The sequence below is a fragment of the Pundamilia nyererei genome, unplaced genomic scaffold (genome assembly GCF_000239375.1).
Source record: "Pundamilia nyererei isolate P.nyererei 1_Seehausen unplaced genomic scaffold, PunNye1.0 scaffold00127, whole genome shotgun sequence".
Lineage (NCBI taxonomy): Eukaryota > Metazoa > Chordata > Actinopteri > Cichliformes > Cichlidae > Pundamilia > Pundamilia nyererei.
Window position 1 is genome coordinate 415843 of NW_005187528.1, and position 15002 is coordinate 430844.

Consider the following 15002-nt stretch of genomic DNA (forward strand, 5'->3'; position numbering starts at 1 on the left):
GGATTTATCCAGTTTGTGCCCTCAAAGCTCCACTCGCAGTGTTTAGAGGATGTGCACTGTCAGTTGGAACAGTGGGTTAGAGGATAGTTTCTCTTGTGTTTGGCAAGCATTCTAAGAGGGGAATGGGCTTTGCTATGACACATTTACACTTGATTAAACTACTGTGTTTTCTACTGATGTGTTCTTAGTCCTGATTTAGTGTTGAAGCCTCCACAGGAAGCCTTTCATAAGCTCTTTATATATTGCCAGAAAGATGTAAAGACACAGATGTGTAAAACCTGCTTTGGCAGAAGAACCCTTCTTATTGCTGAGCAGCAGCTCAGAATGAAAAAGTGCACGTGGTTAAAAGTGTTTGGTAATGTTGATTAAGTGATGGGATTATCTCTGCTGAGCGCTTGTTTGAAATTCAGGCAAGCTAGATGCTGAGGAAATGTTTCAGTGTGCAAAACACAGAATGTGAAATTGTAAATCAAAGTGAGTGATGCAGGGATTCATGCTGAGTACATAGATGATGTTTACTAGACGTGAACCCAATGCTTAGCACACACACAAACAGGTTTAGAGTATTTCTGCCTCTCATATTGATCCTATGAATTTCTGTTGTATGTGCTAAATGTAGAAGCATTCTGATGAATCGACATGAATAGCGAAAATTCGAATTGGTAAAGGGTCATTAGAAAAGCAGGGTATAACAGTTTGAAGCTCATAGCATGTAATTCATGTTGTTTGTATTCATCCAGTATCCAGATATCAGTATGGTTTTGAACAGTCTTTATCTTTGCTGTCGCTGGTCTGATATTCAGGCTGAATTTCCATCCATTTATTGTAGTTTGCAGGCTGTGTAGACTGCATATAAACATTCACTGTAGTGTATGGTTAATACCAAGACACATCTTGCCCCATCTAAAGGCTAATGTGTTTTCAGTTGTTTTGAATGGTCAGTGAAAGCGAGGATGAAAAGGTTTGAATCACAAAGAATAGAGGGAGGCACTGAGTGCTTGAACCAGTAATTAGTTACCATTTTTCACTTATCCTTTCTTGAAGTAAACAGGGTTTCTGAATGGGTTTTAAGTTAAATGTCTGAAATAAGGCTTCCAACAAGGGGCTTGATGAAACAACAGAAGCTCACACTTTGGTTCACGGAACCCCAATGACTTACATGATGACAAGGTGGGTCAGCGACTCTCAGGAACACCTCTGATGTGATAACCCCACGCTGCGCCAACTGCCTCAATCCCCATCACCTTTCAGAACTGAAGAAATAGTTTTGATTTTAGGCGCCTTTCAAAACGCTCAAGGTCACCTTACAGAGAAGAGTCTAAAACAATAAGAAAATATCTGTCAATTTGATTAAACAAATTTAGAATATGTAAAATTACTAAGAACAAAGGAAGTTTTTTTTTTTTTAATGTAGAATTTTCTGTTTGTTCAGGATTACTGTTTGAGTGATAATACGCAAACTTTAATATATTTAAAGCTCCGTATAACCAATGCTATTAATGAAACACACAGCTATTGACTGTATTGACAGCCAAAGAAACACAGCTTGAAAAGAACTGAATAATGTTATCTCCTGGAAATAGCCTCTTTACTGCGCCTTTTTACCAGCTTCATTTTATATTACCATGAGTGAGATTTTATTAATATTTCATGTCTCAAAAGCCCTATTTTTCCATTGGACAAGCCACTGTGATGTCACAAAATGCTTTGAAGACCATTCTCTCACTATCCTGTCAGAGATTATGTTGCTAATGATTTGTACACTAGGTATCAAACCTGATAATTTAAATTAAGGGACATGACTTTTTAAGCTGTGTAGGTGCATGGACACCAACAAATGCCATTCTACAATCTCAGTCCATGGCTATCATATGACCATTGCTTGTTCGCAAGATTGCAGGCATGTCCTTAAAAGTCCCTGGTGAAAATAATTTCTGGAAAGAGCGTTTTCTTCTCCTGGGTATAAGCCTAGAACTCGAAAGTGAGCAGACAACTTTGTGAAAGTGTTGTGCTCTCATAGTTTGATGAACCCACTGTGTTCGTTTGTCAGTCTCTTTAAAGGCTTAACATCTTCCAAAAATCCAAAATCCAATTTATTTATATAGCACATTTAAAAACAAAAGGTTTGCCCAAAGTGCTGTACAAAAGCATCTTAAAAACAGGAAACGAAGATGCCTGTCTAATATTTAAAGGCAGCGTATTCCAAAGTTTTGGGGCCATAATTGAAAAGGCTCGTCCTCCTCTACGTTTCAGCCTTGATTTTGGGACAACCAACAGCAGCTGGTCAGCTGATCTGAGGGTCTGTGAAGGAATATAAGGCTGATGTAACTCGGAAAGGTATGGGGGAGCAAGACCATTAAGGCATTTATAAACCAATGTTAGGATTTTGAAATTAATTCCGTGATGAACAGGAAGCCAATGAAGAGAAGACAGGATAGGAGTTACATGTTCATGCCTTTGGGTACCAGTTAAGAGGCGGGCAGCAGCATTTTGAACGAGCTGAAGATGAGCAAGAGACCCTTGGCTGACTCCAACATAAAGTGCATTACAGTAGTCAAGCCGTGTTGAAATAAAGGCATGTAATACCTTCTCCATGTCCGGTCTTGACAAAACTGGCTTCAGCTTTGCTATTTGCCTCAGCTGCAAAAAGCTTTTTTGCAACACCGAACTAATATGTTTGTTCAATTTAAAATCTGAGTCCATAATGACTCCCAAGTTTGTCACATGCTGTTTGATACAAGACCCTAGCCAACCACAATTTACGAGCGGGTTGCATGAAATATTATTAGGTCTAAATACAATCACCTCCGTTTTACTCTCATTGAAACTCAAAAAGTTCAGAGCCATCCAAGCTTTGACATCTTCAAGGTAGTTCAAAAGGATTTGGATGGAGCCTGGGCCATTTGGTGCAAAAGGCAAATAAATTTGTCAGTCGTCTGCGTAGCAGTGAAAGGATATTTCATGTTTTCTAAAAATAGACCCCAAAAGGAGCAGGTATAATGAAATAAGAAGAGGGCCAAGGGTTGAGCCCTGGGGCACCCCACAAGAAAGGGGGGCTGAGGTGGACTCAAAATTTTCAACTTTAACACTAAACATTCTTCCACTCAAATATGAGCAAAGCCAATCGAGTGCTGCACCTTTGATGCCAACCAGGTGTGTCAAATGGGCGTATAAGATGCCTCAGTATTTCACTATTAGTCATAAAACCACTGAATATATGGCTTTTCCCATCAAGCCTGCATGTGCTTTAGAGTTCCTTTAATGGTTTGACATCCTTTCAAATAGCCATTATCAACTTTTCAAAGTTGCAGTCATTATTTCCAGCAGCACCCAGAAAGACGTGACAGGATGAATGCACAGACTAGACAATTTTCCTCCCCTAATGTTTATTCATCCAGCCAAATGAAAATTTCAGAGAAGAAAAGTAAAAGATGATCAAACATGACGAGAGCACTCTGCTGTCTCCCTTTATGTTTGAAATGTATCTTCCCTGATATTGCTTCTTTCTGGGATGAGAATTTAAGATCCAAGTGGGTTCCATCTTGCATCCATTTATCAGCACGGAAATGTTCCTGTTTGCTTTGAGTTAAATTATTTCCACTCTGCCTCAGCTACTCTGTTGGAAAGAAACTGCTTCAATGCTTTATCTTTTTCTGAGGAAATACACTATGTAATAAGAGGTGATAGCAATATTACAAAAACGAGTCTCTTCGGTCTCTGTGATTTCAATCTATTAGGGAAAAACTTGGTTTGTATTTGCTCGTATAAAAGCCAGACTGGAGATGAAGTGAAGGTGCCTTTCTTTTCATTAGAAAAGAATGAAGCTGCTTGTTTTCCTCTTGTACAAATAAAAAAAAACTGACTGAGTTTGTTGTGTGAAGCTTTATTTTTGCTGCACAAGAAACTTAAAGCTGGCTGGCTGGCTTGCTTGCTTGGCTGGATGTATATAAAACAACAAAACAATCACACTAGGCATTTATCTCAAGTGTTCACCTTGACCTGCATTAGTGAAACAGAGTTACAGTCAAATCACGAGGTCAAAAACTGACATCTATGCTGACATGCTAAATACAACAGTAGGGAGCATGCATACTGTATGGGATTTTGTTGATTTAAAAATCCAGTGTCCTATAATTAAAGATCCAAATGTAGGACTCAAAGCACACTAAATGACCAAAATGAGATTATTAATATGTAAACAGAAGAAAAAAATAAATAAATCCAAAACCAGAAGAAAAAGAAACCCAAAAACTTTCATCAGGTGCCGGGGGGAAGGAGCCCACTGGGTTATAGATAGAGATGCTAAGAGAGAAAGACTAAGTAAAAGGACAGGACTAGTTATACACATTTGCTATTAAGTGAAATGGAGACAGTGTCAGTAGTGTCTTGTTTCCCCCAGCTACATTATATTGTTGAATTATGAATGCTGACCTTAAGTGAGGCCTGCAGTTATTTAAGTGTTGTTCTGGGTTCTTTTGAGCTCTTAGATGAGTCTCTATGTGCTAGGGGAGTAGGTCAGCCACTCCTGGGAAGATTCACGACTGTTTCAAGATTCCTTCATTTGTGGATAATCTCTCAGCATAGTTCACTGCATTCCAAAGCCTTAGAAATTTCTTTGTACCACTTTCCAAACTTATAGATGTCAGTGACTTTCTTTCTCAGCTGTTTCTGAAATCATGACATGATGTGCTGCTTCTCGAAAGTGCATGTCTTTGGGCTGTGAAAGGAAGTCTGAGTACCCAGAGAGAGCTCATGCAAACACAGGGAGAACATGCAAACTTCACACAGAAAGACCCCGGCCTGATGGTGGAATTGAACTCAGGACCTTGCTGTGAGGCAACAGTGCTAACTACTATGCCACTGTGCTATCCGAACATACAATTATAATGGCTCCTGTTGCACTACATATCATTATTACATTATGATGTGGTGATAAGTAACGTGAGGCCATGTAATTTCACTAGCTGGGACCACATACTCAGAACAATAAGCGAAGAGGGATGAGGAAGTATGAACTAGTGCGGCGGTTTGGGGAAGGCCTCAAAGGGGACTGGCGACAGCTCCCGGGCTAGGTAGATCCCCAAAGAAGGCATCCCCTGTGGAAGTGAAGACTGGGCGTTTTCAGAGGTCTTAGCGATTGTTATGAATGTATAACAGTAGGCTTAGGATGATAAGCGGCCGAGGAGCTGGTTATGTGGTCGGGGTTTCCTTGCGAAAGGCAGAAGTCGTGGCGCCGATGCAGAGGGAATGGCTAGAGAAGAGATTTGGAGGAATCCCAGAAGACGAGAGCACTTGACAAATGCGTGAAAGAAACCATGATCTGGTTACAGGGTGGCCGGATTCGGTGAGCAGTTTGGCAAAGAAGTTGATGCAGCTGAGGTATGTCTTCATCCTGGGAATTTTGATGCACGGAAACCGGAAGGCATAAGGTATTAACCCTTTAAGACCTACCATAGAACCAAGTCCGCCAGAGCTTACATTATATTTTTACATGCTGTGGAGCCATTTTTGGGAGCATTTCAAGTTGCTATACATCAATACAACCACTATAGCCCAGATTTTAATAATATGTATTCATTAAGTGCATAGTAATTACATAAATTGCAAAAAAGTGCAATAAACTACAAAAAAATTGAAAATCATTTTTGATTTTTTAACATATATTTGTAGTTAGAGAAATTTAAGAGGCTTATCCCTCAAAACTGTAAATACAAAAAAGTTGCACAAAATAGTTTCCCACCACAGGAAATTTATTTTGAGTGTCTTCATAGTTTTATTTTTGAAATACACCAATTTTTATACACTGCAGGAAAAACGAAAATAAATATTATACTGCAAATTTGCAAAAAAGCAGCATATGCATCAAAATGAACTATTTCCAGCAGTGCAATATGAGTCCTAAGCATCCCAGAAACGACACAGAAAGTCATAAAGTCAAAGATAACTTTTAAAAAGAGCAGTATAGGCCCTGAGGCCCTGATCGCAAAAAAGACTACATTTTCGCGAAAATGACGTCACTTCCGGTTTCGGCCAGGTAATGGCGGAAATGCAAAAGTTCGCGCTGACGTCTATTCCAACGTAGGAAGTGTTTTGAACAGCTGATCGGACCGGCAAAGCGTGTTTCTGGAATATTATGTTTTTGTTCCTGCAAGCGCTTTTTATGCAGTTTTTGCAAAGCTTTATGTGGAAGGAAACCGTGACCTAGGACAAGCTGATGGCACAATATGTAAGTACAACTCCTCCGGTTTCATATGCAAAAAAAATTTTTGCGCTAGCTTACGTGGTTACAGTGCTACCGGGATTTAAAAATAGTTACGCATAACAGAGCGTTCCCGCTCCGATCGGCTCTAAAGGGTTAAGCTGTAACGGTTACAATGTCGAATGACGGGAAGGAAATATTGAAGTTACTATGGAACGAACGGGACGCGTTCCAAGCGGTCCCATAGGTGGACGATGTGCTTGCTGCGAGACTATTTATTATTGCTACTTGGAGACACTGCTGGGTTCCGCGATGCTAGGGTTTAGATTTCGAATGTTGTGGCTGAAAGTGGAGGAACCGGAGTCGGAGCGGCCTCTGCATGGAGGCCAAGAATTTGGATTTGTGGGTCACCGCATGGAGCGCATGGTGGAAGGAGAGTTGCTACGGTCTTGTTGATTATGTCGACTACGGGGAGATGGTCGGAGTGAAAGAGGACTGATCTTCTTGACCATTCGTGGCCCCACAGAAGGCCACGATGACTGCCGGATAGAAGAAGGCAGGAACCGCTCGTGGATATAATGGTGAAACTCGGGAGGCCCGGCTGAGGAGAAACCACATTCTGTCTTAATAGCCCCCGAAGCCAGCAGAAAGGGCGACGCCTGTGTAGAGCTGAATGTCACCGGTGTGTGACGGCCGATCGTCGTAAGAGAAGAGATGCCGTTCCAGTTATCAAGCAGGAGTTGCCAGAGACGGGGTTTGGCTCCGGCGCGCTATTGAGCGTGATAGAGTCGAGGAGTGACACTGCGAGTGAAGCAGGTGGGAGATAAAAGGAGCAGGGAGGAATTATGGGATTATGTGTGTAGCACGGTACGAATGACCCGAAGGGGAGAGCAGCTGATGTTTGGAGCACGTGGGACAAGTGATGCGATAGAGCTATTCAATGGGCAGAGAGGCCTGGAAACGTTTGGTGCCGAGGACTCAAGGGACGTTAAAGGTCCCGCTGTTTGCTCTTCCGACGGTGGAGAGCCGTTCTGGAGCAGACGGATGTCGGAGTGGATAGCCCGTGGGCTGGCAGAGACGAGGGAGGGGAGGCGACCAGGAAATCATCTAGAGATGGACCAAAAAGGCAGTTTATGGTTGTTGGAGGATCTAACATGGAGTGTCGGGGAGTGAGTCGAAGAGCTTGGGGCTGCTTTTGCAACTGAAGGTCGGCCTGACTGTGAACTAAAAGGCCTCAAGATGACTCTGAATGGGCACCAGAAATTGGGGTGGATTGACGAGACATTAAGGCACTCGTGATGTCAGCTTAAGAGAGTCACACACCTCTGCTGGCAAGTATAATGAGAAAAATGGCATGGTTCAGTGGGGTTGTGGGGGAATGCAGGGCGGGAATGGCTGCTGCTGCAAAAGCAGCAAGAGTGGAGATAGCAGCATTAAGACAAAGAACAGCCGGAGTCGTTAAAGTTATTGCAGATGGAGCGGCCTCCTAGGTGCATGACGGGCCTGCCCCACTTGTCTAAACCTTGTTGCAAAGGCATGAAGGAAGTGGAAGTCGTAGGTTTGGGAATTCCTGGTACTGGAGCCGGGGTCGAACGGGTAAGAATGGAAGGACGGCGTGAGGGCTGACTCTTGTTTTGGGCTGGGACGATGCAGGCGGAAGCAGGATGTGATGGGGCACAGCACGACTTGCAGGAGAGAGAAGAACGAGCGGCAGAGATGCGACGGTAGAGTTCCTGATCGAGACTGCCCCAGAAAGTGTCTTGGTTAAACTGCCAAAGGCGAGCAGCTGCCTGAGAAGCAAACTGGATTTGGTACTGATAGAAGCCGGTGCTGCCGAATCACAATGCGAGATCGAGTACAATGGACGGGTAGGAGTCGAACTCTTGTCTTCGGGAGGGAAAGGCGGTGCAGAGAACGTCTGTGTACAACGAGAAAGCAAAAGCAAACTCAAGTGGAGTGAGCTCTTTCACCACTCGCAAGTGGAGAGTGTTTGCTAGCGCTGTCCGTAGAAAATGCCGTTTTTACCATTCTTCCCGCTGTAAACACCACTGTTTTATTCGGAAAAAAACATTGCGTGTATTTCTTATCATAACTTTGCTTTTACATGGCCCATCGACACAATTCAAAAACTGGTATATAGTTTGAAGTCCGCACTTTCGACCCAAGTTTAAATGGAGACTCTGAGTCGTCGTCTTAAATTGGTCATGTGATTTTGACGCAGAGGGTTAAAATGTGCTCCAGGGTTCCTCACTTCTGCCAGAGAAGACAGCCTGGTGTCTCCACTTTCCCCCAAGTGACTCCATTCAATGGACTTGGTAGCACATCATATACTGCCTGAATCAGGAATTTTATCCACTGGGGTTCTGCTTTCCACAGTTATTCTATGTGACCTTGCGCTCTATAGCTTGCTCCCATCTTGTCCAAGCCCCCTGCTGCCTCAATTGCACCATTTGACTGGTTTGCTTCTCCTCAACTCCTGCTCGCACCTCCTCAGCGACCACCTCTCTTTCCCCTGTGCCTTGTCATAGTTAGGTGTTCTACTGCTACCTAAACCCGCTCTTCCCTGGGCCACTGTACCCACTATCACCCTTTGCTGCAGCCTTGATACTGCAATGTCTACAGCCTCAGCAGCCAGGGCAACCTGGGGGTCACTGGACTCCCGATATTGGAGCAGCTCCCTGGACCAGCTCACCATGAACTCCTCGCTTAGGCTGCTAAAGGGGAGCTTCAGCTTGTTGTTATGACCATACAGAGCAATGCTACTCAGGCTTCGTGGCAGTCCCAGCCACCTGCGCAGAAACCTGCTGATCCTCATCTCGAATCCTTCCGCTGTTGAGATGGGAACTTCATAGACTAAGAGGGGCCACAAAATCCGGGGCAGAATTCCATGCGGATAAATCCAGGCCTTAAACTTGCAAGGAAGGCCAAATTTATCCACTGATGAGAGCCAGGTCTCCAGGTCTTCGTTGGAGGCTGCATCTTTCAGGCTGCGGTTAAATACCTTACCTATGCTCTTCACGGACGCCTCTTTAAGTGATGGTATCTTGATGGTGCCTAGTGAAAACAAATATTTATCAGTGACCTTTCCTTTCTTCAGCACAAGCGACCTCGACTTGGTGGGCTTGAACCTCATGCGTGCCCAAGAAATCATTTCATCAAGACCCTTCAGTATCCACCTGCACCCTGGAACAGACGTAGTTGTCACCGTCAGGTCGTCCATGAAAGCTCTGATGGGTGGCTGCCTGACTCCAGACTTGGTGAGTGGCCCTCTACACTGGACTTCTGCAGATTTGACCAACATGTTCATAGCAAGAGCGAAAAGGATGGGCGAGATCGTGCATCCAGTGATAATCCCCTTCTCAAGCCAGTCGGAAGTTATTGTTCTGGAAGAGACTCTCAGGTGGAAGTCGGCGTAGTAATCCAGGATAAGATTCCTGAACTTTTCTGGGATGTAATACCGGTTCAGTGCCTGTTCTACCAGCTTGTGGGGTACAGATCCGTAGGCATTTGCAAGGTCAAGCCAACAGAATCAGAATACTTTATTTATCCCCAAGGGGCAATTAACAAACAACCGAGCAGCATACGTTGAAAATGGTACATAGTACTGCCAGGTCCCCTCTGTTCTCCCTGGCTTCCCTAATGAGCTGTGTGACCACATCCGTATGCTCCAGGCACCCTGGAACCTTCGGGATCCCTCCTTTCTGGACTGAGTTATCGATGTAAGAGTTCTTCAGAAGATGTTCTGTCAGTCACTTAGCGACGATGCTAAAGAAAATCTTCCATTCAACACAGCAACGAGATGGTTCGGAACTGCTCGATGTTCTTGGACTTCTCCTCCTTTGGGATCCACACCCCCTCCGCTTGTCTTCACTGGTTTGCTACCTTACCCCTCCTCCAAATCACCCTCATGATTCTCCAGAGTCTAGTCCGTAGCCTCGGACAGTTCTTATAAACTTTGCAAGGTACTTCACTGGGCCCTGGAGCAGAGCTTGCTCTCTTTACCGCCTCCTGGATCTCCTTCCAGCTGGGCTCCTCCCCATCGAATTCCTGCTCTGGTGCAGATGGATCGATCAGGGCGTGACAGGGACCAAGATCTTGCTCTCTACTTTCGTTACTGTAGGTCTCCTTAAGGTAGTGGTCGACCTCTGCTTTAGAGCAGACAAGATACCCACTGCACTTCTCTCCTAGCAGCTGTTTTGTAAACCCAAAAGGATTCGCTAGGAATGCGGCTCGCCTCCTGGCCCTCTCCTTCTTTCTCCTCCTGTGCCACTCAGCTCGCCTTAAGGTCATTAACCTCTTGTGGATTATGCTACGTAATTATGCAAGGGGTCCTCTCTCCTTCTCACTCGCCGCCTTAGCTGATATATCTTGTTGGCTCTGTTGTTCATGGTGTAGAGGCTTCGCTGTCCGCTTCTCCTCTTGTCCAAACCTATCATTGTTGTCATTGTCTTTAGGCATTGTTCAACTTGTCCTTTGGCAGTTGCTTGCAGGATGGTATCAACATCTTCGTCGAACTGGAGCCACTCCTTCTCCTTGCTAGCTTGAGGCCACTTTCCCCGACGATGTTCTGATGACTTGTGAGCCTCAGGGGCCTGCATCACCTGGAGGCTCCGGGCACTGTGGGGTGATTCTGGGCCTGGTTCCTCCTTCGTCTCACCAGGTGTGCTTCCTGCGTGCTGTGATGCCAACACCTTCTGCTCATACTTCATTTTGGCCTGGTGGATCCACACGCCATGTCGGTTCTTGCATATCTTGCCGCATATGCATTCCGCTGTCACTGTCATATTACCATTGCCAAATGTCTTATTTCTTTGATCCATCCGGTGCGATTCTCTTCCACCTCCCCTCTCGGGAATCCCTGGGGGTATATTTCCAGTAGGTTGACCTGTAGCTTTAGTGGGATCTTCCTCTCAGAAGATGCAACTTGGGATGCCACCCCTCGCTGCCCCTATGCCGACTTTCCAAGCTGTCCACTGTCATGGAAATGAGAACAGCAGGCATTGGAGAAGGGGGCATTTATAGTCTGAGGTAAGAAGGGGCGTGAAGGAGGAGTGGTCCCGCTCCTGAAATTCAGACGATATCTCCACCAGTTAGCCAGATATATTTCCATGATTCATTGTTTTAAACACCAGTTATGTTTAATTTTCTTGCATGCCATTGTTATGGAAATTTTACCAATAACCTGCAACACACTGTACCAGTGAGCATTTTGAAATTGTTTAATAAACACATTGCAATGTGGAAAGAAGCATCCCAGCCAGAATACTAGGATAATCTCTGAATTGTAGCCGCCAACCTTGCACGTCATGTACAGAGACAGACAAAGACATTCCACAAACTCTTACATGTTGGCCGCTCTCACGAGGGGGGCTATACCATCAGCCCCATCCTTAAAAAATATAACATTAACATTCTACATGCATGCATACAATTTGTGTCAGGAGTGAGCTTTCTATACTAAAGTGACATGATTAAAATATGTGATTAATACATCAGAAAAGAAATCTGCCACCACGTAGCCATGTACCAAAATGTTCTTGCCCTATCTTGCTCTCTGTAGAAGTCTTTTTTTATCACAACTTTAAGTATGATGCTTAATGTCTCAAAGCGACATGCATTTCAGCAGCTACTTTTTTGTCTCATTTTCATTTAAAAAAAAACAAAACAGCTCTGGCTGACGAAACCAACACTTAAATTAACAGACAAAATTAATCCCACCGTCATGCCGTGTTGGTGGTGATTAACAAAGATTCCTTAAAGAGAATCAGCTCATTATAGTCCAACGTGACTGGAGACACAATTAAGGGTAGAGTTGCATCACTGTGATTTTAAAATACAGCTTGTGTAATTCATGAAGAATATATAACTTTTTTCATTAGCAGTTTGCTTCACATTCATGTGTCAGTTGCACAAACTGCATGAGACCAGACTCACTTCTCCTTCAGGTTTCCTTTAATCCTTCACCAGAAATAAAGTATTCTCATTTAGCTTGAGGCAAAAAGTGTCCATCAAAAACAGGTCACAGCTAAGTCTTTTCTCTTCCCTTTTCCCTTGCTCTCTACTTATACTGCAAAACCTAACCTTCATTCAGCCATCCGCCTTGGTTGGGAGTCTTCATCAGTGAACATTTTTGAAACCTATGTTAGCATATTTCAGAACATGTTTGAATGCTGCAACCAAGGATATGTGGCAGGCTTCTGTACAAATAAAACTCATTTGCGTTCCTGTATGAGTCTGTGGTCATAGACAGTTAACATGTAGTATGACTTTTTACTTCGGATTAACAGTTTGACCTTTAACTTGGTATCTGTAAGTACACCAGTAACCTCGTGGCCTTTTCTCAGTGATGACACACTTTAGGCTCTGTTTTTCTGCGGTCTGCTATTGTTTTCTTTTTTGTGTTACTGAATTAATATATATGGGAGGTAGCTCTGTGTTTATGCTGATTAGATTGCCGCTATGTTAAAACCTGCTTGCACCATCTCTTATTGCAAATGAATCCAGTTTTTCTAAAGATACCTCTAAAGTGATGTATTTGGAACGATATATAAACTACTTTTTTTACACATTACAACAGTATGGATTTGCAGTTTGATTTCAGGTGCTTACAGTATTTTTCCTATCTGCATTCAGGTCTCAAAAGGTTGCACAGCTGAAATACAGTTTCAGATAAGAAGAAAAAACATCTGGCTTTTAACAGCTGAACATATTGTTACTTCAGGCAGCATACTGTGTTGAGCTCAGCCAGCTACCAGCAGATCAGCTGATCCAAATGGGAGTCCACATCAGATGGTTGGTTCTGCTGATATCCTTCTGAGCGTGTGGTGGATAATCAGCTTACAGTTGCTGCTTCCTCTCCTAGCGACTCTCACACCTTCTCCCTTGACTCTCTGTCATGATATTCCTGCCATTTTTCATGTCATTTGTCTTGTCTGTTCTGTGAGGGGTTCTTGGTGGTCTTCCGATTTTTTTGCCACATTTTTGGGGGATTTTTTTTTTTTTTCGTTTTTGGCCATTGGTGGTCAAAAAAGAAAGACAGGTTGTGTGTTTTCACCAACACAGGCTTTCTTATGTTAGCAAAGCAATTGTAAGCATGTTGGTATGCTAATAGTAGCTGTAATTGAATCACAGAGTTGTTAGCCTCAGTTGCGTATTGTATCAGGGGGCTTAAATTATCATACCTAAATATCTAACAATTGTTTACTTCTTAAACCATTTCTGTTATTGAAGACTATATTGCAGTTTAGTTCATTCTTTTCCCGACTGACTGTCAGTCAGTCCCTAACCCTATTTTCTGAATCCTGTCATAGCCTTAAGAACTAACCACCCAGAAACACTAATGCCAAACATTCACAGGTCATGAACTCTAGACGATGAATGATGGTAAAAACCAACAAAGTAAAATATGAACCTCAGTGTTTCGTGGAATGCTTGTTTTCTTTCCATAGTTGTTGGTCACACAATGTGAGCTGAAATTAGGAATTACCTAAGCATCTATCACAGGTTCGCAGCTGGATTGGCAATGTCTTTATTCTAACAAGGTTCACAGCATGGTGGAGGTTTACGTCTGGAGGGGATAGGTTTGTTTGTCAGAGATGTTTGGGAATCCTTTTTGCGCTCTACTTTTAAACCTCTGCTTTGCTTCCGAGACTCGAAGTGTGACCAAAGGAATACGTTTACTCTGGGGGTGTAGCAAAGTGCTGCCTCAGTCACTGTGGTGGGGTTGCAGGATAAAAGAAAATCTATCATTTTGCACTCAGAACTTTTAACTTCTGGAATATATTAACATGTAATCAAGCAGGGAGAAAGAATAGTGCTTTGTGCACAGCATCCACAAGAAGTCATTCAGGGGTGCTGGTGAAGCATAACAAAAAAAATCATCTCTCAGTGGAAGGTTTGTATAAATATTATTTATGCAAACAATCATGTTTCTTCATGGGGTTCATGTATAATCAGGCAGTTAATGGCACACGTAATCAAAGGACAGCCTGATATATTTGTTAAATTTTTCAGTAGTGAATATTCTCCACCAGATACAGAGATGGCTGTGTGACACACACAGCTCACTCTCAAATCACCCTAAAGGTACCCTTCAGAGTTTGTAGTCTTTTTTTTTTTTCAAGGAAACAAAACGATAACAGTATTTCTCGCCACATCACATTGTCTCTATCCTTGAGCCCCAAAACATGCTGAAAACAATTCTGTTCTTGTAAAATAGTTTTGAAACTGAGTTCCTCCTTTTTCAAGCTGTCATGGTGTTGCATACGATGTTCACATGTCAAAGAGCAATTATAAAGAATGGTTGGCATAGTAAAAGTAAGCTACCCAAGGTCTAGTTTAAACAATGGGTCCATGACTCTAAAATCTTAGTAATGATTTATATAGTTATGCAGTACAGTTTTAGAAATGTGGAAAATTGGTTGCAAATTGCAAAAGCATTGAGGTTGCACCAATTGCATTAGGCCAGTTCAGGCAAGAATACCTAAAATACCTATGTACTGGCTGAGTCACACTTTAGTAAAAATGTTAGTGTTAGTTTGTTTTAATAGCTCTGTCTTAAACATGTGAGTTTTTCTTCCTTGTTGTCATAAAACTGTGAGTTTCATTGTGGAATGGGACTGTGGTGCAGCAGCTACACACTGCATGCATTGCTTACTCTAGGTCAGGGGTCGGGTTAGGAAGGAAGGGTTAACTGATGGCGCGACCATAGCTGGACTATCCATTGAGCATATGGTGATTTTTCATTTTTATGGGCCGATGGGTTTTGTTTTGTTTTTGTTTGTTGTTGTTTTTTTTTGGGGGG

General features: G+C 43.1%; 1 pseudogene; it reads right to left on the reverse strand.

Annotated features, from left to right (window-relative positions):
* Nucleotides 1–7632: 7632 nt before the first annotated feature.
* LOC102198176 (uncharacterized) lies at nt 7633–10983 on the reverse strand (annotated as a pseudogene).
* Nucleotides 10984–15002: the final 4019 nt, after the last annotated feature.